Raw genomic sequence first — 27,868 nt, forward strand, 5'->3', positions numbered from 1 at the left:
AACAGCTTCACAGAAACATTGAAAAACAAAGTACTTGCTGTGAAGCAAGGGAAATATATTTTGTGAGATTTGAAATCTAGGTACAATGTTCTTCAAACAACTTAAAGAATGGAATGACCTGCTTTCTGAAAAGAGTTTTCCAGTAAGCACTCCTCAAGAGGTTAGACAGCAATCTATATATGTAATATATAGATGTATAGACATTTACAAACACTCTTTTCCATTGTTTCTGGGGAAATGATCTTCCTCTGAGGTTGTAAAGTGGGTGATAGGGAGTTGATAAGCTGATTGATCAGTCTGAGGAGACTAGAATGTGTGAATTGGAGTGATATTTGCAATAAGTCATGTATTTTTCTCAACACCTTGGGATTACTCAGAGCTCCAATCTGATTGCTACATATTTTCCTGCCTTCAACAGATATTTTATCTCTTTGAAGCTAAAGGTTTGTTTAGTTAATTTTTTAAATATTAGTTAGCAAGTTTTATTAAGTATTTTACTTCAAAAATGTAAAAAAAAAAAATTTAATGTAGGTTAGCCTTCAAAAATGAAAGATTTCCATCAAGTGATATCCCCAAATGTAAATGGTTCATAGCTTATTTGATTTTACAGTTTAAGCAAATATAGAAACAAAAAAGCAGTAAGTCTTTCTTGCTCCAAAAGCAATATCATCATTTGTTCTTCTCTGTTTCCTTCTCCATCTACCCAATGATCAATTAGGGTTACTGGTTGCAGATTCTACCCGCACAGCATCATTCAGTTGCTACTATCAATGGACTCAGACCTGCCCAAGAAGGAAAAAGACTTCTCTCTTATAAGCTTAAAATGCCACAGGTAAAGGAGAATGAAAAGATTAGTCCTATGTTAGATCCCTAGGAGGCCTAGCTAAACTAATATCATAGAAGCCCTTAATAACCCTCAACTACAGCTCACCCTTCTCAGGGAATGTATTGCTTCCTTATGAGATGCTAGGATTTTCTGCTCTGCTCAAGTTCCCAAAACCAGCTCCATGTCTGTCTCGTCCCAGTCCCCACTCCCATTGCCTTTCCCATAGGCCCTTATCTTCTCTGGTAGATGGACCCTAGTTTTATCCTTGGGCCAACCTTATGAACTTGGACTCTTTCTTCCCTTATGACTAGATCTTTCCCTGAAAGTTTCCTCAGTCCCTGTTGCTAGGAGGACATCCTACCAGGCTTATAGACATGTCTGGATACACCTGAATCCTGAGGGAAGCATAGCTTAGCTCCAAGGGATGAACCACACTACTTTGAAGTAGAAATAGAAAAAAGCTTCCAAACAAATAATTCTTATAGACAAGATTAATAAATAGAGGTTAACTGTGTGTGTGTGTGTGCGTGTGTGTATGTGTGTGTGTGTGTGGTTAAAATAAGTGGAGTTTATGTATAAGTAATTTAAGAACATTGTCTTCTGAAAACTGACAGGAGTAAATCATTTTTTTTAGTAAAGTACCTGTTGATATAATGTACATTTGTTCTTTTAGAGTCTCATTTATCTGTTACCTCTTGCAGAAAATGTAATAGTCCCCTGGGGTCCACAAAGAAATAACTTCCCTTTCAATGAGTGGTTAAGTCATTTTAACTTGCATCTGATCCTTTACAAAGAGACTAAAACCCACAGCAGATACTATTGTTTTATTTTATGTCACAAGACAATATTATTGAATGATAGCTCTACTACTGAGAATAAAAGAATTCAAAATTGGCTAATTCCCTTTCTAGCTGGATAAGTGAAATATAATAACAATGTGGAAATATTTAAAAATTTTTAAGTTTATTTTTGAGAGAGAGAGAGATACAGAGAGCGAGCACATGCACAAGTGGGGGAGGGGAAGAGAGAGAAGAACAAAATCCAAAACAAGCTCCAGGTTCTGAGCTGTCAGCACAGAGCCCTACACTGGGCTCGAACTCAGAAACCATGAGATCATGACCTGAGTTGAAGTCATATGCTTAACCGACTGAACCACCCAGACCACCTAAATTTTATATATAAGAAATTTCTAAGACTTCTGCTCGATACTTCACACAGGAATGAAGATTTCTATGAACTCTGATAATTTATTTATCTTATTTCCACTTATAAATTGGGTTTTGTGGCTATTGCCATCTCAGAATGAAGACTACTTCTAGATCTCAGGTTCAAAAATTAATTGAAAAAAGGAAACATAACTAGGTCCAAACATGCCATTTTTCTTTTTTGGTAAGGCTTATTGATATTAATTTTAAGTACATCGGCTATATAATATTACCAAGAATTTTCCAAAAGCTTGTAGAACCAAAGAGAAAAAAGAGATACAAAATTAATGAAACCCCACCAAAGCAGCAAACTTGCCTGTATACCATGTGCAAGACACTTCAAATACATTTTCTCATTTAATGTTGACACAATGGTAAAAACAAGTGAGATTATCCTGGATTAATGAATGAGAAAATTTTAGGTAATCTTATGTTATATAACTAGTAAATAGCAGAGAAGGCTTTGGTAGAGTTTTGCTTGATTCAAAACCCAGGCTTTTTCTACCACACTATGCTGCCTTCAAGAAAATTAACCTCTGAGAGGTAATCAAAAGGTTTTCAAGGTTAACTGTTGTTATGTCTTGATTTATTTTACAGGTTACAAAACCCAATAGTGGGTAAAAGCATTTTTAGACCCCACAATGCTGAGGTTAATAGATAGTTGCTTCTCTGTTGGTTTCAGTTGCATTAATATGTTGACTTCAGCATGTTCACTAAATATCCTCAAGTTCCCGTGTTAGCATTTGCTAAATAATGTGTTCAACTCAAAATTCCCAATGAGGATCCTCTGGTACAATGTTCTCATTGATCATTTTTTCTAAAAATAAAATAATGAGCCCTCATGGCATTGATATGCATTAGTAAAGCAAAGAAAATGAAATTTGCTTTTTGATTTTTTTTGAGACCGAGGAAATTAACATAAGTCCTCTGAATCCATCTCATTGATTCATCCATTCTTCCATTTACTCACTCATTTATTTACTCATTTATTCACTTATAAAAGAAACTTATTGGGGTGCCTGGGTGGCTCAGTAGATTAAGCATCTGACTTCGGCTCAGGTCATGAGATGCGTGAGTTTGAGCCCCGCCTAGGACTCTGTGCTGACAGCTCAGAGCCTGAAGCCTGCTTGGGATTCTGTGTCTCCCTCTCTCCCGCCTCCCTGTTCGCACTGGCACTATTTCTACTATACATACAAGTAAATGTTTCTTGTTTCTCCCCTCATTGAGCGGAGGGTGGAGCAGAGTGAAGTCAGGTATTTATTCACCAGCTCCTTCCCCACAAGGATTACGGATGTTGGCTATGTCCCTCCATCTTTTATTGCTCCTTCGGGTGACCCTTTCCACCCAATTGCTCTCTCTTGATTCTAGGACGTAGAAAGGGTACTTGTCATAGCTAAGGCTATTGCAGTGTCTCTTGTGGGTTATTTTAATACTGCCCACATCTTTAACAAACTCCTCTCATGACCGTGTTTAAGTGTGTCATGTATTTCCATGATCTTGGGGCCTTTGATTTGTGTATTTTTCCAAATCATTCTCTACTGCCTATTAATACTTCTAAGAATTTACATAAGGAAGAGAAATGTAGGCTAATTATAATTATAACATCATCAGAAACAAAGATAAAGAACATGAAGTTGAGGGAAAAAGGGAAGTGGTTAATAAAATGATACAATGGCAAAAGAGCCAAAGAAACAAAGGTGTTATGAAACCAATTATGAAACAGGATGTCCTGGCTTACTAGCCCCCTTTTCAGGAGCCTTCCCTGGGCCAGTCACATAGTCAATCTCTCTCTCTGTCTCTCTCTCTGTCTCTCTCTCTCTGTGCTCTGTGTGTGTGTGTCTGTGTCTATGTCTGTGTGCGTGTCTCTGTGTTGTTCCCTCTCCTTATGTTTCTTCATTGAAAAGCTCTGGTGTTTTCTTTCACAACCATAATAAAGCTGCTTAAAACTGAAAAAGATGTGTCTGCTCTTCCATTCAATTCATTGGTTTATCTTAGGAAACACACCAGTCAAAATAGAGGGATAACAGAAATAGAAAAATCACTAATTTCCAGGCCCAACGTAATATTTGATTTAGGCAAAGGTTACTAGTGCATACAAAAAGCATTGATAAAATGTTGTTTGTTGTTATGGAAAAGATATTCACAAATTCCAATGTATTATATTATGGATTGTTTAAAACTTACAAAGGGAAAATATACCTTTATAATTGAGACTTCCAGGAGTCAGCACCTTAAATAAGTAATCCAATTTATCACCACTTGTCAAGAATAATCTGATATTGCATACTTTAGAATGGGCTGTGCTATGAAGTATAGATCACCACCTGTTAAGCACTCTTGTCAAAATGCTTAACCTGTAGCTCAAAACTCTGGATCTAACATTCAGTTTCCAGGAGAGACAGAAGGTAGAGGAACAAGTTAATCAACACTATGAGGAAAATAATCAGATGAAAGGAACATTCTTTAAGACAGCTGATTAGAACCCTTTAAAAAGTCATTATCAGAAGACCCATAATGGCCAAAGCAATATTGAGAAAGAAGGACAAATCTAGAGGGATCACACTTCCTGATTTCAAACTATATTACAAATTTATAGTAATTCAAACAGTATGGTATTGAGATAAAAACAGACACATAGATTCAATGGAACAAAATAAATAGCCCATGCATAAACCCATATATATGTGCTCAGTTAATTTACAACAAAAGAGTCAAAAATATACAAGGGGGAAATGACAGTCCCTTCAATAAATGATGTTAGGAAAACAGGACAGCCACATGCAAAAAAAAAAGAAACTGAACTCCTATCTTACACCACAAACCAACAAAATTAAAAGGTAACTTATGGAATGGGGGAGATTATTTGCAAACCATATATCTAGTAAGGGTTATTATCCAAAATATACAAGGAATTCACACAATTCAATAGCAAAAAAAAAAAATACTAGTAGCAAAATAATAATAACAATAACAATAAGTAATAATAACCCTATTAAAAAGTGGGTAAATATTTGAACAGACGTTTTACCAAGGAAAATATTCAGATTAACAGCAGGTACATAAAAAGCTGTTCAACATCACTAATCATCAGGGAAATGTAAATGAAAACCACAGTAAGATTTCTTCTCATACTTGTTAGGATGGCTATTACCAAAAAACCAAGAGATGACAAACGCTGGTGAAAATGTGAGAGAAGAGAAATCTTGTACAGTGTTGGTAGGAATACAAACTGTTTCATCCACTATGAAAAACAATATGGAGATTCCTTAAAAAATTAAAAATAGAACTACCACAGGAAACAGCCATCCCACTGCTGGGTACATATCAAATGAAATGAAATTATATCTCAAAAAGACATCTGCACTCTTATCCTCATTACAGCATTATTTTCAGTATCCAAGATATGAAAACAATCTAAGTGTTCATTGATGGATAAATGGATACGCAAACACGCACATACACACACACACACACACACACATACACATATACACAATGGAATATTACTCAGCCCTAAAAAAGAAGTCAATCCTATCATTTGTGACAATATGGGTGAAACTTGAGGGCACTCTGCTAAGTGAAATAAGCTAGACAGAGAAAGACATATACTGCGTAGTACCACATGTGGAATCTAAAACACAAAAGCAAACAAAGAAAAAACAAGTTGAACTCAGAAACAGAGTGAAAAAGTGGTTTCCAGGGACTAGGTGTGGAGGAAAATAGAAAGAGGTTGGTTACAGTTGCAGACTTTTGGTTATAAGATGAATAAGGCCTAAGGATGTAATGTATAACATGGTGACTATACTTGATAACACTGTATTGTATAATTAAAATTCTGAGGGAGTAGAATATGAATATTCTCACACACACACAAAAGTAAACACATGAGGTGATGGAAGTGTTAATTAACTCAATGGAAAGAATCCTTTCACAATGTATGCATATATCAAATCATCAAGGTACTTGTAAATTAGACCTCAATGAAACTGAAAAAAATATATATCAGTAAAAAATATGGGAGGACTATTTTGGATTAAAGGAGAACAAAAAAATATCTAACAACAAAAAATGTGTGCATCTTGATTGGATCTTAGATGTTTAAAAACAGCTATACAGACATTTGGTAATATTTAGAGAAATTTCAAATATTGACTATTATCTATTATAGAATCATAGAGTTTATAGCAGATTGTCACTATTCTTAGAAGATACACGATAAAGTAGTTTATGCTGAAATCTCACAAAGTCTGAAATTTACTTTCAAATGTTTTTTGGAATAAATATACACGGAGCTAGAAAGAAAAAGAGCAAAAGTAAAAAAAAAGTTACGAATTTAAATTTAGATGAATGGCTTGTAGATATTTATTGTTCTATTCTTTCTACTTTATCATAGGTTTGAAATTTCTTGTAATAAAAATTTGGAGAATATTGAAGACAAAAAGCATACTAACCAGTCAGTAAGAATGTGTTAAATGCACCACTGATCATAGGATATGGTCTAAGGACATTACCTTGAGTGTATTTCAGGAACACCAGTCACGTGATATGTCAGGAAAATAAATTCCCTGGTCAGACATGTTTATGGAACTTGCATAAAATTTATTTGTAGAAATTCACAACTGCACATTAATGATAGTTGCATATGCATCAATTCATCAATGCTTCCTAAAAATTATATAAATCTACCTATTTTATAGTCTAGCAACAAAAGTGCATAAAGGTTAAGCCATTTATCCAAAGTCAAAGGTCATGTAGCTCATAATAGAATTGAGATCTGAACTGAAGCAGCCTGATTCCAGACGCACAACTAGTCATCATTGCACCAAAGACTCAGAGAGTTCTGCACTAAAGAAACTTGTTTTTTCATTCTCACTTATTTCACTGAGCACAATTCCCTTTAGGTCCATCCATGGTGTCACAAATGGCAAGATCTCATTCTTTTTGATGGCTGGGAAATATTCCATTATATACTTATATAACACATTTTCTTTATCCATTTATGTATCAACAGACACTGGGTTGCTTCTAATATCTTGGTTATTGTAATTAATGCTGCAATAAACATATGGGTGCATATAACATTTTCAAATCAGTGTTTTTGTTTTTGTTGGGTAAATGCCGGTAGTGGAACTCCTGGATCACATGATAATTCTATTTCTAATTTTTTGAAGACATCTATACTGTTTTCCACAGTGGTTGCACTAATTTACATTTCTACCAACTGTGTGTGAGGATTCCATAGTCAACAATATTGTAACAACATAGTGTGGTGACAGATAGTGACTATACTTACCATGGTGAGCACAGAATAATGTATAGAATTGTCTAATCAGTATGTTGTACATCTGAAACAGATATAACATTGTATATTAATTCTACTTCAATAATAATTAAAAACAAACAAAATAGGGGCACCTGGGTGGCTCAGCCAGTTGGGCATCTGACTTCGGCTCAGGGTCATGGTCTCACGACTTGTGAGTTTGAGCTCCGCGTCAGGCTCCATGCTGTCAGCTCAGAGCCGGTAGCCTGCTTCAGATTCTGTGTCTCCCTCTCTCTCTGCCTCTCCCTCACTCATGCTCTGTCTCTCTGTCTCTCAAAAATTAATAAACATTAAAAAATTAAAAAATAAAAATAAAAAACCTTTTTAAAGAAGCTTACTTAACTCAAATAACACCCCATATTTATCATAGCTTTTATTTTCTGCATTTTTTCCTGTGCAACACTTATTAGCCTCCTAAAATCTCTGAGAAACTGTTTATGGTTGAGCATCTGACCCAGCAAAGTTCTGTCCCACGTCAGACTCTGTGCTGACAGCTCAGAGCCTGGAGCCTGCTTTGGATTCTGTGTATCTCTCTCTCTTCCCCTCCCCTGCTCGTTCTCTCTCTCTCTCTCTCTCAAAAATAAATAAACTTTAAAAAAAATTCAAAACAAAATGAGGCACATTCAAGTTAATTGATTGTGGAGAACAATCTATAGAGATATATTTTGTAAAAGGTAGAGTAATCAAGATATCTTGAACTAGGAAGATATTTTCCAAGTGCTTAATAGCCAAGACAAAAAGAAGAAATGATCCAACAAGCATGATTTTAAAATTGATTTTTGAGTTACAATATAAGAAAAGGTGCTTTTATAGCAACACTTGCCTCAAAATTTGGGTTTACTCTACTGTTGGTCACTGCTTGATTTTCAGCTAAACCAAGCAAGTTAATTTATTATTTTTAGAAAATGTGAATTTAAACGTGTCAAGACGATAATAGAAAAGACTATTAGACGGATACCTTTCATTAACCAAGCAGAAAGTTTCTTATCTACCTACTACCCACACTATTGGTATGACTGCCAAAATTGAAGACCCAATATTCTTCTCAGGCTCAAAACTGCATTGCAAGGATATGATAAAGAGTGTTCTTTTCATATGTATAAATGTATACTAAAGCAAAAATGAAAATTAAAATGCCATACCTTGAATTTCTCTAGAACTCCTTGCCTATTAAAACACTCACACGTGTTAAATCATTCTTCTGTAATATCCTCAGGTCCAGAAGCAACATTCAAAAATTATCCTCAGCAGTCCATTTGGTAGTATGAACGTTTGCTTCACCATGGCATTTTAAAGCATCATATTCTAGAAAATTCATAGAAGGAACTCTATCATAACTGAATACCATTGTGTCTTTAACAAAGACTTTTTTTCTAGAAATGGAACATTGCAAAATTGCACATTTATCTTTTTATGGGCAAAACTAGCGAGGTTGTGAGCTGTGACACTAGGTTTTCCATTGTAGTTTTCAAGAATTGGTATTAAATTCTATATCAAGTCTTTCTTCTTATTTTGATACCATTCTCCTTCTAGGTCATAGCGTCAGTCCCTACCTTCCTATGCTGCTTTCCACTTTTTCTACAAATACGTTTCTGGCACCAGGGATTCTCAGCAAGATTAATATGACTTTCCGATTTAATATAAATCTTTTGATTTGCTGCTGAATGGACTGTTCTTCAGCATTGCTCTCCAACTTCAAGGGACAATGTTGTTTATCATCTGTTCCTGAAAGCAGTCGACCACATCTGGATATTATAGTATTTTGAATTCAGAAACCATGAAATATAAATGTGCTACTATCAGCAGTGAGCACAAATCAAATGAATCACGTTGGTTAGACATCCAAAGTGGTCTACATTTCCTTTACATTTCTGATATGTTAGTTAAAAATAAAAGGCCGTTAACGTCGGAGGTAGGGATATTTTTGGCAATCAGGATTCAAGCAGAGTAAACTCAGGAGACATAATTAAGGATTTCTAATATTTCATGTTTGTACTCTTCCCCCAGGGTTTTTAAAGACTGGAATTTCAGCTAGTCTGTGCTACACGCCACAGCAAAATGTAAGGCAGCTTGCCAAATGCTCATCACCCAAATGTGTCCCTAGATATTAAATTGAAGTCAAATTTTATGAGAGTGTCACCCGACAGGATTTAGGTCTGTTTGTTTACCTTTCCCATCTTCTATTGCCTGTAATAGCATATACGAAAGATCGTCCAGAGCAAAGTTATGATGTGGACATGACTTTGCTCTAGTAACAACTCACTAAGCACAGCAACTTGCAGTCAGAAGCAACATGCAGGTAAGGAATCATTAGGTGAATTCGCTTATCCAAGCCACAGACTGATTCTGAACGCAGCTCTGAAAAAGGAGTTCCAAAAAGTATTTCATATATTCATTCACTCATTTATCCGTTCATTCACTCATTTCAAGAAGTGCCTGCTGCTGTTTTGTGTTCTAAAAATTTTCAAAGAGCTTATCATCATAGACCTTATGTTATGAATTACAAGCGAGGCAAGCAATCACCGCTAGACAAGTTTTCAATAATAGCCGCATTCTAGGGGTGCCTGGCTGGCTCAGTCAGTTGAACGTCTGACTCTTGATTTTGGCTGTGGTCATAATCTCACATTGGTGAAATCCAGCTCCGTGCTGGGCTCTGTGCTGATGGTGCAGAGCCTGCTTGGGATTCTCTCTCTCCTTCTCTCTCTGCCCCTCCCCACCTCACCCCCCCCCACACACACACACTCTCTCTCTCAAAGTAAATAAATAAACTTAAAAAAAAATAACAGCATCCTTTTAACAAGCTTACAGAATCCAATGAGACTCTTTTGGGGGACCATAAATGTATCAGTGTATAAATTAATTTACTCACTCAAAAAATACTAAATGAGTGCCTGTCATGTGACACTTTGCTAGACACTGGGGAATAAAGCTGTGAATGAAACGAACACGAGTATCTACCCTTCTGGAACTTACACTCTGGTGGAGAGAGAGGGCAGACACACAGTCAGTTATTTTCATTTTATTTTCTTGTTTTTTGGTTTTTGTTTATTTGTGTGTTTTTAGATAGTGTTAAGTGCAAAGAAAAAGAATGGAGCAAGAGAAAGGGGATGTGGAGTGTCAGGAGGGAGTGATTCTAGATAGACTGGCCGGAGAGGGCTCACTGAGAACATGACATGGGGGCGCATGTAAATATATTCTAGAGTAAACAATTTTAGTTTCCTTTTCATCCTCAAAGAGAATGGGTTTCTCACAAGGGGACATGTGTGGTGTTGACTGGGGACACCAAAGGCACAGGAGGCCACCTGCCAGCTCAGTCAAAGGATGCTACAGCTGGACCGTCTCCAAATAGCCACGGTGATATGAAAAATCTGGGCCTTACAGACCAGTTTTTACCTGAGGATAAAATACTCTAAAGCCTCACTAACTGGAACTTCTAGAAAACTTCTAGGATTATGCTGCTTAAACTAATCCCGAAGTGACATTCAGTACACAAACTTTGTATCAATAACTCTTTCTTCCACCGACATATTTGATTAGTGTTCTGTCTTTAAGCCACCTTCCCATTACTCTCAAGTTGCTTTTCTTAAAGAACCCATCCATTATCCAGGATGCTCTATGTTGTTCACTTAAGCCCTAGGGCATTTTTATTTCTGAAGCAGGAGAGCAGGCGTTGTTCTAAACTGACATCGTAATTGCTTAAACTGAGCGGTAGCACCCTCTGGGACCTTCAAAAAGCCACACACATACACACTGTGATTCTGTGGGGCAGCAAAACAGACATTAGAGAATCTACATAACACCCAGAGATGCAACCTTATCGTAGATACTGCATTAGCGTAGACAACGGAGACACCAAGATTTTTGCCCCGAATGCACATTGAACTCTCTAGCCTGAACAAACGACCTCCTAAAATTAGTAAGAGCGTAGTCCACGCTCTTATTGTTCAATTTTACAAACCATTTCTTGAGTAACTCCTGCACTTGGGAAATGTGTTCTACCTTCCCTTTTCAGGCCTTTATTAGTACTTCAGATTTGATGACGGATGCGGTTTCTCTGAACATTAAGTCCTGGGAATAATCCACTATTGCTCTTTCTACTTCTGTAGATCATTTTTCCTGGTCAAAATAGACCAACTGTCTAGCATGCATTCAGTGAACAAGTAGACGGTGAGCACTTACCATGAGCCAGGCACTCATCTAAATGCCCAGAAGATCATGGAAAATGAGACAGGTGAGGACCGTACTCTTGTGGAGCTAACATTCTAATGGGGGGAGAGATTCAGTAAGCAATGAATGTAAATGTACACATGATTTTAAGTAGTTATATGGTCCAAAATGAAAATCAAAGGAGATGTGGAAAGAAATGACTGACAGGTGTCTCTAAGGAAATTTTTTGAATAGGAGACATTTGAATGAGTCTTTTTTTCTCTCACCTTCCCTCTTGTTAACCCCTTATAATCACACCTCTCCTCACCCCTAATCCCTTATAACCATACCTCTCCTCACGCCTAATCCCTGGAATTAGTTAATACTTGTCTGTCAATATGGTTTGGGGTTTTTGAAATGTGACATAAATGGAATCATAGAGTATGTAATCTTTTGAGATTGGCTTCTTTTACTGAGTGTGTATGAGATTCATCTAGGATGAGGCGTGATCACTAGCTCATTCCTTTTTATTGCTGAGTAGTGTTCCATTGTACGAATGTACCATGGCTTGTTTATACATTTACAGTTTGAAAGAAATTTGGGCTGCTTCTGATTCCAGAGATTTAAACAAGAGCTGCTATACATATAGCAAATTGGTATAAACATAAATTTTCAGTTTCCTAGGGCTTAAATGCTTGAGACTAGAATTACTAGGTCACATGACATACGTAGTATTTACATGGTAAGAAACTGCCAAACTGTTTTTCTAGAATGCTATGCCATTTTTCATTCCCAGCAGCAATATGTGAGAGTTCCAGAAGCTCTACATCCTTGACAGCACTTGGTGTTGTGAGTGTATTTAATTTTAGACCCTCTAATAGATATGTGGTAGTGCCTCCTGATGGCCTTAATTTGAATTTTCCTATTGGCTAATGATGTTAAACACTTATATTTACTTGCTGCCCACATATCCTCTTTGGTAACCTATCTGTTCAAGTCTTGCATCATTTTTCAATCGAGTTGTTTGTTTTTCTTACTGTTTTGTTTTGAGAGTTTGGTACATATTGGAGTTAAGACCTGAGTCTTGAGGTGCAGTGACCAGCCCACCTGTCCGGCTTGGTGCAAGCTTTTCAAAAGGAACACAAATAGAGGAACCAATAGAGACACAGATATGGATACAGAAAGATATAATTCCTGTTTTATATATATTCATCTCACTGGAAATGAGAGACACTAAATATAGATATTATAGCAGTGAAAATATTGAAGAAGGAAATTTTTTCAGTATGATGTAGTTTGTTCATAATTAGAATAATAAAATACAATGGGGGCGCCGGGTGGCTCAGTCGGTTGGGCGTCTGACTTGAGCCCAGGTCACGATCTTGCAGTTCGTGAGTTCGAGCCCCACGTCAGGCTCTGTGCTGACAGCTCAGAGCCTGGAGCCTGCTTTGGATTCTGTGTCTCCCTCTCTCTCTGCCTCTCCCCCACTCACTCTGTCTCTCTCAAAAATAAACATTAAAAAATTAAAAAATAAATAAATAAAATAAATAAATAAAATAAAATACAATGAATTACAAGGATAAAGAGTAATAAGGGAGAAGGTGCCCCATTTCTCATTTTTAAAATACAATCATAATATGGAGTCATTATAGCAAATCTGAAAGGAGAAAAAAATATATGTTTAAAATTCATATCCAGAAACAAACACTGAGACTATTTTGATGACTTCTATCAAGGTTTTTCAATTCTGGTTGTATTTTTTTTTTTTTTTTGCATAGCTATATTAAAATAGATTTTGTGGGGCGCCTGGGTGGCTCAGTAGGTTAAGCCTCCAACTTCAGCTCAGGTCACGATCTCGGGGTCGGTGAGTTCGAGCCCTGCGACGGGCTCTGGGCTGATGGCTCAGAGCCTGGGGCCTGCTTCCGATTCTGTGTCTCCCTCTCTCTCTGCCCCTCCCGCGTTCATGCTCTGTCTCTCTCTGTCTCAAAAATAAATAAATGTTAAAAAAAAATAAAAAAAATAGATTTTGCAAAGTTATATAAGATTTTTAATATCTGATTTTATCTCATTATAAAGGAAGTACATATTTTCAGCTGTGAAACATAAAATTTGAAAAAAGTAAAATTTTTAAAATTCAGAAAAACACCACTCAAAGATTTCAGTGATAGCAATTTTCTTATTTCCTTATGGCATTTTACATGTGTGTGTTTTCTCCACCTATTTGGTATCATGCAGCCATATACTGATTTTAGACAGAGCTACCACAAGAATATTCAAATATTTTTGTTGGATCATGAAGAGCGTGGTAAGAGAGAATTAATGCTATTGTGTATTTTGTTAGTTTCTACCCTTAAGATCTTCTATAGAAAATAGAAAAAAAAGAAAATAATACTCAAGTTGCATGGAAAGGGGTATAAATGTGGGGTTGTAGGCACTTCTGTTGTTAGACTTGGGAGAGCTAAACAAATATTTTCTGTTCTCTGATTCCAGGTACATGGTACATTCACACTTCTTTCTCTCCTTCCCTTGTTCCGGTTTCATCACTAGTTCTAGCCAACAAGTTATGAACGGAAGTGTGCAGTCACTTCTGACAGCAACCCATTTAGCTGCCTTCCATACTTCTCCTTCCCCACATGGGTCTGGTGTGCAGTGCTCCAGGCAGTGGCCCTCTGACAGCGTGGCTCCTTGGAATACTGACTGCTGATGTGCTGTGACAAGCACGGTGGTGGTATTAGTGAGAAACAAACATTTCTTGTTTGAAGTCACTGAGATTTTTGGCCATGTCTGGACTGCAGCATCACCCTGCATAACCAATACAGATATTGGTGCTCTAGTCCAAGAGTTGCCATAAAAATAATCTAAAATATATGGCATTGGCTTTGGGCTAGGAAGCACGTTGTGAGAAAGACCAGAATGATGATACTTTATGTTAAGAAATGGGAAAACGCTGGGCAGAATAATCCTCTCTAGTCTGTGGGGTGCTGGAGCTTTCTTGTGCCCAAGAGAACTACTTGTGAGTATCTCTTTCCAACTCCAGGTTTCATGATGCTATGTTGGTAACTTGAATCTTCCATGGTGGGAGAACTATACCAATGGAACTGGGAAGCACTACAAATCACAGCTTTTTTTTTTTCCCTGAAGAGCTGGATATGAAACTTTTACCACCATAACATTGAATGCAACAATTGATAAGACAGACCACGCACCTAATGAAACTGTATTTCCCTGGAGAGATTGGAATACTATCAGTGTGTCCCAGTCGACGTGTGCTGCACTTTGCAAAACAAAAGGTAAAATAAAGGGGTAGTCTCAGAAAAGAGCTAGTCCAGGCATAAGCAGGAATAGCAGAGAATAGAGTTTATACATTCAGGGACTCAGAGCTGGAAGAAGCAAGTATTTCTCGATCACAAATAGGAAAAATAAACTTTGTCTAAGAGCAAGTATTAATTCAAGAATCTGTCTTTAAACGTATTGTTAAAATCTCTGAATAGATTGAGATGAAACCAATAAAATCCCTTCACTTTGTCAAAATTGTTCAAGGAGAAAAAAATTTCAAGCGTGGCTATTATATATCCATATGTATATCTGTATCTATATCTATATCATATATATATATACACACATATATGCACACAGAGAATGCCAAATATATATATATATATAGAGAAAGAGAGAGAGAGAGAGAGAGAGAGACAGAGACAGAGACAGAGAATGAGAGAGAGAGAGAGAATGTCAAATATAATGAGTGGAATCAAATAAATAAGAAGACTAAGTTTTAAAAACACCTATAATGTAAAATAAGTCAGGAGTCTATGAGGGAGGAGGACAGCAGAGAATGGGGAAGAAATTACTGAATCTTTGAGACTTAAAATCACACGTGGAGTCCTAACCTTTGCAAAGCAAGCAGACTGATAAGCAGCTCAAGAAGAAAGCATATTCTCTAATCCTCAGGTTTAGATGGAGTCATATTGGATAATGGGAAAGGCAGAAGCTCGGACAGGGTAGAGCTAAGGGCCTAGAGAAGAATGGACAAGGGAGCCCCTCCGGACAAGGGAGTCCAGAATCAGGACTAATGCAAAGAATAGTCTACATCTCCAGGATAACAGGCCCTTGCAAATTCTGCCTGGTAGAATTTCAGAATTGCTGTGAATCAATGACTTCTGTGACTCTTCCTTTCCTTCCATTTCCAAACAAGAATGTTTCCTCTAGTCGTCCTGCTCAATCATAGTATGTTAGGTTGGGGAAAACAGATAACTAATCTTCTCAGCGCTAGGTATCTATGGATCAAAAGGAGCCACAGCTGGACCCAATGAAGAAATCACTGTGGCTCTCCCTCCACCCCACAATTTAGAAACCACAGTGAATCATGCAAAGAACTTAGAAAACGACTTGATGTTATGACTGGATAGAACTTTTCAATTTTTTCCCATGGGGAAAGAGAGAATATATGTTGCTTGTAGGAAAGAATGAGCCAAGTATTTGTGACCAAATAGGTAAAATGTGATTGTCTTCAGTAATGTCCACTACAAACTTCTAATCTCTCACCTTCCAATCACAAGTAGGAATATACTCCTAGCCTCCTTCTCGTTGGTTGGGGTTATTAAATTCCATCTGGCAAATGATTTGTGAATAGAAGTAACACGAATCATTATGAGCCAGAACATTTAACTTCTAAGGCATGACCATCCAATGGTCATTTTTCTCCCTCCTCCAAGATGACTGCCCTGACAGCCTACATCCTGGAATGAGGTCATGCAGAGATAGCTCTCCTCGCCCACCCAAGATGGGCACGTGGCATGAGTGAGAAATTTTATAATTTGAAGCCCCTAAAAGTTAGGGATCATTTAAGACTTCAGGCCTAAATTAACATTTCCTTACTGATACATTTTGATTGAAATTCTCCTCTCATCGTATCCCAAGTTTGTGAAACTTTAGTTATTTTAACAAACATTGCTTTATGAGATTATCATCGGGCAAGTGAAGCAATTCCACTGAAACTCTGTGGTAACAGATACAGCGCAAGAAATATTTTTCCTTATGTTAGGAAATGTAAGGAGGCAGAAGAGGATGAGCAGAATGAAACCCAGGAGGCTGAGCTTTACCCACAGAGATGATACTAAGATGCTTTCTTGCAATACCTTCTTGGATCACCCACCTCTATTTTCATCTCATTTTATTGTCTTAATTGTGCTCTTCCTGACTACTCTGTGTCAAGTATTACACACTGGAGAACAAGCATTTTATTCTTTTATTGCCAATAGTAGATTATTTTAAAAAGCACGCTCTTTCTAAATTTCGGTGTGTTTTTCCTTTCTTTTGCTTTGTAATATTTACATGTAAGCGCCACATGCTATTTCTTTTTCTCTTGTCTTAGTCAAGTAAGAAATCATTGACTATAGAACAAAATCTATAGATATCACTGGATTGACTCACTGTCCGTCTGTGAGTTCTTTGGTCAAATTGCCTTCTCAAATATTAATACTAAACATATTAATGTGCCTAAAGTGTATTTGATTTCCAGGATGGAGAATGCCTTCATCCATAGTGCTGTTTGTTTTAATAAACACAAGATAGAACTTCAGATAATCCCACAGCTTGATGCTCTAATATTCTGAAGGAGTGCAATTCATGAAAAGCTATAATCTCCAGACTGCACCATTTCCAACCAGTTTCTATTCCCAGACACAACCTTTGACTTGTACACACTACACTTCCATGATACCATACCTAGTTTCTCCTACACTTTGCCTGTTGTCTTCTTGAAGTTGTAGTTATTTATTTATTTATTTATTTATTCTTTTTAAGTTGGCTCCATGCCCAACATGGGGCTAGAACTCACGACCCTGAGATAGAGTGCCACGCTCTATTGGCTAAGCCAACCAGGTGCCCCTGGAAGTCGTAGTGTTATTAAACAGGTAGAACATGGTGCATTTGAATCCAGAACTATGAATAAATCAGAACACTGACAGTCTCACATAGGAAACCTTGAGAATAGAGGGGGTTTGCTTAGTTTTCTGGTGGGGACAAGTCCAGGATCTCTACCCAGACATCAAGGTGAGGAAAGAGCATCTTCTAACGATCTTCTGTATAGGTAGGGTTGCCATGTTTTATGAGGCAAAGCATGCAACAGGCAAAGTTATCTCAATCCAGTTTTATGACAGTCACTGTTGGTTGTTCATGCAATAGCCGTTTGCCCATTCTTCACTGCTAAAAGAACCATGATTACATGTGCATGCATGTGTGCCTGCGTGTGAAAGTATGCTTATCCCTAGACTAATTATTGGTCACAACAATTCTATTTACCTTTGAAAATGAATGAGCTAGGGAGTGCTCATGTGACCCAGTTCCAGATAATGATGTAAAGGGAACTTTCCCAAAGGCTGGTTGGGGTGGGGGTAGGGAGTGATTTTTCCTCCCCAATAAAAGAAAAGCAGGTAAGGAAACACTTTATGTTTGTCCCTCCCCTCTTCCTCTTGCTTGGAATACTGTTGTGTTGGAACGTAATATCTAGAGCTGTGGAAGTGATCCTGGAACAATGAGATGAAAACCTAAGGACAAAATGCCAACACATTGAAAACAGCAGTGAGAAACCAAGCCTGGTTTCTTGGTGTTGATATTAAGCAGTTGAAGTATACAGGGAGCACCTAACTTCAGGCTATTTAAGTAAATAATAAATGTCCTTATGTTTCAATCACTGTTAGAGGATTCCCTTATTTGTAATGATATCTACCTGATAAAAGCACAATTAACCACTTCAAGTAGTTTTTTCTTCCAGATTTGGCCTTTTTTTTTTTTTCTGTGAGTCTGCACCTTCAATGTTGCTGTAAGATTTCATCTTTTTTCCTTTACTTTCTTAAATATTTTCAGTGGAAATTTAGAAAAGTCTACACTAAGGGTGACTAGCAAATTCCCACACTAAATGAAAACTCCACTATTCACCTTTTGATGACTTTATTTCACTTTTGAAAAGATCTGAGAGTCTCTGGAATGAGGCACCTCCCAACTTTCCCCCCTCCCCCACCCCACCAACACACACTCTGTCTCTCTTCCTTCTCTACAGTCCAGGACTCAAATAATCATATTGTCTTTCATGTGACTAGTGCCTTACAAACAGATTTAACATGCATTAATGCATTTGATCCTCAACTCACATCAATTCAACAAATATTTATTGTATACTTAATAAGCTCAAGGCCCTGGGCTAAGTACTGTGATGAATGCAAAGATGAGAAACAGTTTCTGCTTCCATATAGCCCACAAGCTAATTGAATTGATGATATATGTACACCTAGCTCTAATATAATTATGACTGTGATATGTGTAATTTGAAACATAAGCAATGTGCTTTCAAAACAGAAAGAATTCATGAATTCTCCACAGGGGAAAATCATTGAGCTCATAGCACCAAAGGACATGGCATCCAGACAGTAGCTTGTCCTCTTTAAGCTAGAACTAAAAATGTGTATTTATTGTCAAGCTGTAGTGAACGAGGTACGAGAAATAGAAGAGATATTTCACACAGCACACACCTGAATCCAACTTCTATTAGTTATTGGCTAGGTGATTTGGCACAAGTTCTGTGACCTCCGTAAATGTCTGATTGTTCATCTGTCACAAGTTGCTGACAAAAGCTACATTTTAGGGTTTGTTGCAGGGTTTTAAATAAGAGACATAGCGTGCTAGTATAGAGTTTGTTTTATGTTGGCTTTCTAAAAATCATTTATTGTGTTGCTATTATTATCCTTCACAATATCAAAATTGGAATGAAGATTCGGTACAGCCAAGGACAGCATGCAATGGGTACAAATGGGTCTGAAATGTGAGTTTTTAGACAGCAATGAGGGATGAAAGTGCAAAAATAAAATAAAATAAAAAATAAAATAAAATTTAAAAAATGGGCAGGAGAACATTTTACCTTTTTCTGGTTATATATACATTCTCTATATCACTTGGCAGGAAACCATTTATTCAACCAAGAAGAAGTGGCATCTTATAATACCACCAACATAGGTGGCTCTAGAACCTTCCTTCAATTCTAGGAATTGAACCTGTCATGATTAGGAAATCATCATAATAATCACCTCTTATGATTAGGAAATTAGGGGGCCAAACTTTATGAAGCATGTGTTACAGTAGATTTTATTGTTATTTAAGTATGGTAAAGCTAACAGATCACAGACAATTGCCACTCAAAAGATAGTTTATTGCTGTCAGTTTCCAAGAAGACACGGCATGCCACACCAAGCAGGGACACATGGAGAAGGACCAGGGTCGATCAAGAGACAGAGGGGAAAGGGAGATGCTGTGGGCAAGCACCTTTACTGCACTCTCCATGGGAAAGAACAAGCAAGGCAGGGTAAATAGACTTAGACTTGGCTCCTCTGAATAGTTCCAGCAGGCTGTGAGGCCTAGGGGTTGTCCCTACCAACATGGTGGCTGATGGCAAGTGGATAGTGGCTCAGGGTGTGAGAGCTACATAAAAAGGTGGTTGGGGTGTGGGTTCTAGATTGGTTTACATATGTAAAGCATGCTCCCAGGCCAGTGGTTTACTACCTCTAAAAATCGGCTAACCGTAGAAGGAGCTGTCCCTCCGGGGTCAACAAAGCCCCAGACATAAAAACATGAAAATACAGAAAACAAAAGATACAGTTAATATAGGATGTGAAAAGTAAAAAGAACTAGAGTGCGGGTGTGGGTCATCTCAGATCTTTGCAATTCCAAGAATAAAATGCTTGTCATATGGCCCAGAGCACTCTTTTCAGTACTGAGGCTTATTTCCTGGTTCTCTGCTGTGTTTCACATGGTAGAAGTTGTTGCTTAAGTGAGGTATTTTAACTGATGTCATGTGTCACTGAAAACATCCTTCATTCACTTCCAAACTCAGTCCAAATATCCTCACTTGAAATGCTCAGTGCTCAGTTGGTATGAGTAAACTTCCTAATTTTAAATACTTAGGTTATCCCCAGAGTTAAAAAAAGAAAAAGAAAAACAATATTTTTGTTTGTTTTACTTGATTTTGAGCTCATAAGACTACTTTTGTTTCGACTGATTTAAGCAAACGATTGCTTTTATACCTAAAATCTTTTTATCTAAAATTCTTGCAGAAGGTCATCCTGGGCTTTAAGTCATTTAGTAGCTTCTTCTTCTATCACTTATCTTAGGAAGAAAGAGGTCCTCATTATATCTACAGATGACATAACCACAAGGGGTGGAAGAGAAGGTGAGTCACTCACCCTGAGAAGATAAAATTAGATTCCCAATGATCCTGGCAACAAGAGTCAGAAATAAAAGTAGTTACTTTCAACTAGCACAAAAGCGCATTTTGACATGAGACGCAAAGTGCAAAAATTCAAGAAACAGTTGAGATTATGGAGCTACAAAAGGAGAGCCACAGACATAGTTGACCTCAAGCTAAACAGGTGTCAGGAATGGTTTTGTTATTAGTGAAAAAAAGAAGTGTATTCTTGGGATGCATAAACAAGAGAAGCAGTAACATAAAGAATTCATGCTGTGTTTCGGAGCTATGTAAATACATTACTTCAAGGAAGATGTGTAAAATTTGGAGATGATTCAAAACGGAGTAACTATAATTTGGGGAAAGTTTCAAGAAAAGCATAATAATGTAACCTTGGGACCAGAAAGTTAATTGGGACTCTTAGGTGTCAACGTCATGTATACCCAAAAGAGGAAATTGCCCACATGGTGTGAAAGTGCTGTTGCCTAAAAATATCTTCTGCCAAGGTGCCACAATAATGAAATTCTACCACCAGAAAATTATTCATAGAATCACAAAAGAGTTCATTGAAATCAAACCAATACCGTATACGTGTATATATTAGACACTAACCTAAAAGTAACCAGTCTGTGATTAACTACTTCTAACGACAGAGTATTTACTAATGAGGATGACCCTTCTCACCCACTGATCACCTTCTGTGGGCTACAAATTATGTTAAGAGTTTTTAAAACATAACATTCAATTCTATTTTTCAACGGGGAAAGGGGAGCCTAACATGGTTAAGGCACTTGCCTAATATTTTACGAGTGGTAGACAGGTAATTCAAAGCGTGCAGTCTGATTTCAGAGTCCCTGCTCTAGTTGACCACTAGACTAAGTAGCTTCCCATCCAATAAATAAGGAAACCTAGACTCTGAGAAGCGAGACCACCTTTCAGTGTCACATGTTGGTTAAGCCCAGAGCTTGGCTCTGAACACAGGTCTGTCTGACTCCAAAGTCTCAGTATTGTCCCCATCATACCACAGTGCTTTCTCACTGACAATCTTTCTCATCACACTATCCTTCAAGCTTCTACTGTACAGAATTGTTATAAATTGAAGAGCATGGCAGGCTCCTAATAAATATTCATTGAACAAATATAATTGAATTTATGCAATAGCAAGTTGCATTATAAAAGAATTACAATGTGAAAGCTATAGAAATCAAGTTCCATGAAGAGAAACAAATCTATCTAAAGAAATAAATGCTCCCTTTGCCACAGTTTGGTTCCCAGAAAAGGTAACCAATTCCAAGTCCTTTACAGCTACCTCTGTAACCTTGCAGGGATTTCTTCTAAACCGGGCCACTGTGTCATAGCCAACTCATTTATTATTTGGTCTTTGTTATGACAAGGAGATAGCAGGGACTCAAACCCCTGTCCACTAAGAAATGGATAGAGATAGCCTAGTCCCTGCACCTTTACCAGAAAATTGCTATCAACAGTAAATTTCACTCACTGTTAAACTGGAGTCTGACTGGGGTCTGAGTAATGAAGACCTTGAACACTTATCAACCATTTGATTCACCTCTGAGCCTGACTTTAAATATTCTGAACCAAGATAACCATGTTTCAACATTTGGTGAAATACTCCCTTCAAGAAGAAATGTGAGTCAGGGAACACTCGACGAGTCCTAAAGGAAGATGAAGTGGACTGTGAAATTCTCAAATATAATTATAAACTTAATAGTGTGTGTATTCAGTTCTGATTGGTGTATAATCACTTAACTAATAGAAAGAAACTAATTTGCTATTACAGCTGTTTTGAAATTACATTTAAAGGCAGAATCACGGTACACTGGGAATTGCAGCCAGAGAACCACTGACTAAATTTTAGCTTAAAAAAATTTTTTTCTCTCTCATTTCTCCATTAATAATTGCTACAAACAGTAACTAAAAATAGAATTAGCATTGAAGTCTTGCAGGAGCAATGACTAAATGAATTCATCAGCACGTTTTCACAAGCCTGTTTCAGAGATCAGAGGTTAGGGGACCATTTACTAAGCTTTGATGACAACTAGTTTGTGGAATTACTTTCTACTGGAACCTAAATGCTGAAAACCCTCATCAGAAATGACCCAAAGAATTGGAAATGCTGACGAAATTATTTCATATTCAATTTATCTTTTGACAAGATCAGATCTGTTCAGGAGTCCTCGTATTCTTTTGAGAACAAAACATCAGCTCACAACCTTGACAAATTAAGGGATTGTGACAAGCAGTATTAACAGAGTATCAGACACTCATTATTCGATGTAGATTAATAGGTGCAGATTTAAGTTAGCAGTAATGATTCATATCTATATGGATTAGATAATATCTTTATGTGAATCTGTATTCTAAAGTAAGGTTAGTCAACTTTAGCACTATTGACCTTCTGGACCAAATTCTTTTTTGTGAGGGGCTGTCCAGTGCACAGCTGGATTTGTAGCAATATCTCTGATCTCTGTGGTACACACACCGCTGCCACCAGTTGTGACAACCAAGAATGTCTCCAGATAGTTCCAAATGTCCCTTGGGAAGCAAACGAGTCCCTAGTTGAGAACCAATGACATAAAGCGAGAGCAGCAGCATATATGAGTTAAACAGGTAGCATTACCACCTTATAGCACATAAGGACAAATTTCAGGAACGACTGTAAACCATAAAATGGTTTAATTTCTCAGGAGAAAAAAGATGACCAGTTATTATTAGTATTAGACCTTGAGAGTCTCGGGAATCTATTTATAGACAACGCTAACAACTTAAAAAAAAAAGGCTAAAATAATCTAAGAGTATACTTACTAGTCCAGCAGTTAAGGGACAGCCCAGAACATAGGGGGCAGAGAATGGTGCTTACCTAGTGATATCTGGTTGAAAACAAGCTGAGCTGGCCTACTGAATACATGTCCCCTTACCTCCATACCCAACGACTAATTGATGACTGAAGTCAACACTTTCTATTTTTAACTTTAGGCGAAGAAAATGTTAATCACATCATTTCTTCATTTTACAACACATAATCTATTTCCTTAGACCAGGCAAAGCGTGTGCTGCTGAATGCAGAAGATAAAGCTGACTCTTATGACCTTGAAGTACTGTTCCTTAACTGAGTCCTTCCCCCCATCCTTTAAAAATAGAGCAGTAGGACCAGCATGTACCTTTCCCCTTAGTAGTGATCCTATATGCTGGTTTTCAGACCATTTTGATAATATCTCTAGGGTGTTTTGAGATATTCACCGACAAAAGCAAAAATAAACTGTAATATAAGATGATCAAATTATTCCACTATGTAGACTGTTTGGAAAATTCATGATGAGTCAGTAAGATGTGGCTAGTTTTGCTGGAGTTCATGGTGTTAATCCAGTGCCTTCTAATCAACCAACCAAAGACATAGGGCGGAGAAAATACATTTGCCCTGGAAGTAAACAAACCTGGTGACATTGCTCATTCTACCACTGGCTGCCTGCGTGAACGGTTATCAGCTCTTGGCCTTCACTTCCTTCTGGGTATAATGAAATGGGCACAATCAGTGATTTCTAAAGTGGTCTCAAACTCTAAAAGTCTTTGATTCTTTGTATTTACTTCCTTCATACATGTATGTTCAATACTGTTTTGAGTGGGGGTGGGGAGATGAAGAAAACAGCACTGCCTCTCAAGTATCTGGGAATCTTTTCTGAGACAAATTCAGTGACACAGAAAATAATATGAGAGCATATAGCTCTTCTTTTAAATGGAGACCACTGAGTGTAGCAAGAATTCAGAGAAAAGAGACACTGAAGGGAGGGGTCATTTCCATGGCTCTCAGAAACCATGTTGAAGCTGGCAATAAGGAGATTGGAAGGGACTCTGAAAGCTTGAAGTCCTAGAACTGAAAGGGTTCTCCAAGTCCATTGGTCAAACGACACAAGAGGAAACAGAGTCTCAGAGCCATAGGTTGATTCACTCAAAGCTTACAGCTCTTAGCAGCACAGCTAAAACCAAGATCTCTGTTCTTATACTTCCCTTGGTTTTTTTCCCTGAAATTTATTCCAAATTAAAAAGCTATATCTTTTATGAATTTCTTGATCTAATTTTCCAGGAGCATCTATGTCCTCATAATTAGTACCTAGGAAGAGGCACAGGAAGAGGTGAAATATCTCTTCAAAAGAAAACATAGTTAAAAACTAACGCCATATGCTATTCCAATAAAAAGCCTGAAGACTTAGTCATTCCTAATTCAATACCCTAGTCACTGATTTTCTCTATGGAACTGAGCAAAAAATAATCTTCATCTTCTGCTTTCTGCCTATTTCCCAGGGTTGCAAAGATGAAGAAATAGACAATCAAATCAAGCAAGAAAATATTCATATATCATGAGAGGTAAATTAAATGTGTGGTTCTCCACTTGGCTGCCCTTCAGAATCCCATGTTGAGCTGAGCCACCACCCAAGACCTACAAAATGAGGAGCCTACAGCATTGGGCCAGGGCATGTGTCACTTTACAGCTTGAAAAAATGATTTTGATGCATGCCCCAGATTGGGAATCATTGGATTTGACTTTTAAAAATTCCTTTCAAATCCAAGATTCCTTGAATCTTTGTGCCTAAGTAGGCTTGAGTGGGATTTCACTGTGGTGTTAAACCTAAGCAGGAGCAAGCAATGATTGAGAACCTCACCTGGGACAGAATCCCACCTGGCTTCTGGGCGCCATTACAAAGAACTCAAGGTGGTGGAGATTATACTGAAAAGACCATGTGAACAGAACACTGTCCATTAAAGTACCTGTGCCTGCTGAGTGAATTCCCCCCCAAAAAATCTCTCTTTCATAGCATTTAGGGGCAGTGGGGGGAGGTCATTTGAATGGATGGAGATGTTATGCCATTTGAAAGAGTTAGTCCATATCCCAAGCACCATAAGCTCTGAGATTAGAACTTTTGATGTACCCATGACTTTCCAGCCTGAAGAAGAAGGGTTAGGGGTGCTCCCTGGGTGATGGACAGAAACTTAGAAAAAATAATTTCTTCTTTTCCCTCTGTTAGGCTCATAGAGGCTAACATAGAGGAAATATAGGGGTCTTGGAATCAGCCTGAATTTGAATCCCAAATCTACATTCTGATTTTTCCTAGATAGGTAACTGAGCAACTCACATTAACCTTATGACCCTTAGCTTTCTCATCTAGAAAGTGTTGGGGTGCCTGGGTGGCTCAGTCTGTTGAGTGTCCGACTTTGGCTCAGGTCATGATCTCACGGTTTGTGGGTTCAAGCCCCGCATTGGGCTCTGTGCTGGCAGCTCAGAGCCTGGAGCCTGCTTTGGATTCTGTGTCTCCCTCTCTCTCTGCCTCTCCCCCACGTGTGCTCTGGCTGTCTCTCTCTCAAAAATAAATAAAATGTAAAAAAAAAAAAAAAAAAGGAAGAAAGAAAAAATGTTAAAAATAGTACTGGCCCTTTATTGTGATACTTTGGCAATTATGAGACATAAGACATCTGCAGTATTTGCCCAAGTAGCCATTCAATAAACGGAAGCAATTATAAGAGTACTGGTGCTATCCAGTGAGGTAAGACATTGTGGAAAGCCATGGAACAGCACACATGACAGGTGTGTAGTAGAGGCAGAAAATTCCCAAATAAAGCAGAGAAGCATTTTGTCAATCGACTTCACAGTTTGATGCCAGCCTAAAGAAAACACTATCCTTAACATTGTTCAGCAGAGAATACTTTTCTCCTCCTCCCTCTCTCTGACTTGCTCTCTCTTTCTTCATCTCCACATACACACATACACTCCTTAATAAAGAAACAAATAATGGCTCCTTTAGAGCACAACAGCAAAACTCGTGTAGCTGGCAAAAAAGCAAAGCCTTCTGCCACGAGCATTGCCAGGCAGGATGTGCTCAGAGGATGCATGACAGCAGGGTCCCCAAACAATGCTGCTTTACAAGCCAAAGTGGGGGTGACCACAAGCAGATCAAAGCAAAGGAAATGTAGCATAAAAAAGAAAGCCCAGCTTAGAGCAGAAAAAAAAAAAAAAGTCTGGGAAATGTCCATAACACCTCTGCGGCCAACCTGGCGTGCAAAAGTCAGAAAGAGGGAGCTTTTTTGATCCAAAGTAATCAACATCCTTTGTGGGTAAGGAGGCAGGACGCCAAGCAGCCACAAGCTCTCTACACAACTGCGTGTCCATAAGTCAGAGACAAGGTGGGCAGCATGGGAAGGACTGTTGCCCACATACCCACTGCCAGCCGCAGCTTCCATTATGAGGGAGAATGCTTCGCAGCACTAAAATCCGTCTAAGACTATTGTCAGCTACCAAAATCCACAAGCAAAATGATTCGCAGGGGTACCTGGGCCAGCTGTCACCCCAGGGAAAACTTCACAGTGGAGGAAGTTTGTTTAGAAAGCCATCCGCTGCCATCTCGCATCTACATAACTTTTCTGACTTCCTCTCTCCGCTTCCCTCCACCCCAAGGGTAAGCTTTTATTGAACGTTCATTATGTGTAAGATGCTCAGGTAAGGGGATTAGGCTACGAAGATGAATAAGCCTTAGACATTGTGTTCGATATATCCGTAGCACCCACACAAATAATGACAGGACGATGTGAGAGAGGTACCAGGAGCGTGCGAACAAAGTGGGAAAGAGGAAGCTGCATCTGTCAAGGGAATCAGTCAGGTGTCATGGAGGCAGAGACGTCTGAGACAGACATTGAGGAATCAGTAAGTATTTAGGGCTGACAGTACAAAAAGCAATCCAGGCAGAAGTCCCGTTGTGGGGGATGTGCTTGGGGGAGTCACCACGTCCTGTGTGGGAGTTAGTACAGGAGAATGACAGGCCGTAATGCAAGAAAAGTAGACTGGCGGAAAGTTTCCAAAGCCCTAAACGTCCCTAAGCCCCATTGGCATTACATGCCCTCTCGGTCACTCCTACCTGCTGAGAGTCCAGCACAGGTCAGATTCGGCTCACCCAGTGGGGCTGCCTCACCCCCTCAGCCTCTTCACCTGAACACTCCCAGCTCTGGAAAGATTCCCCCCTCCCACACACGGACTTGTCACGGACTTACTCCTTATAGCATTAGAAAAGTTAAATTTCTACTCTTCCTAGTGGGCTTGTGCATTTCATTGATTTCTTAAACAAGTTAAAACA

This window comes from Panthera tigris, chromosome D1, assembly GCF_018350195.1.
Source record: "Panthera tigris isolate Pti1 chromosome D1, P.tigris_Pti1_mat1.1, whole genome shotgun sequence".
NCBI classification, from domain to species: Eukaryota; Metazoa; Chordata; class Mammalia; order Carnivora; family Felidae; genus Panthera; species Panthera tigris.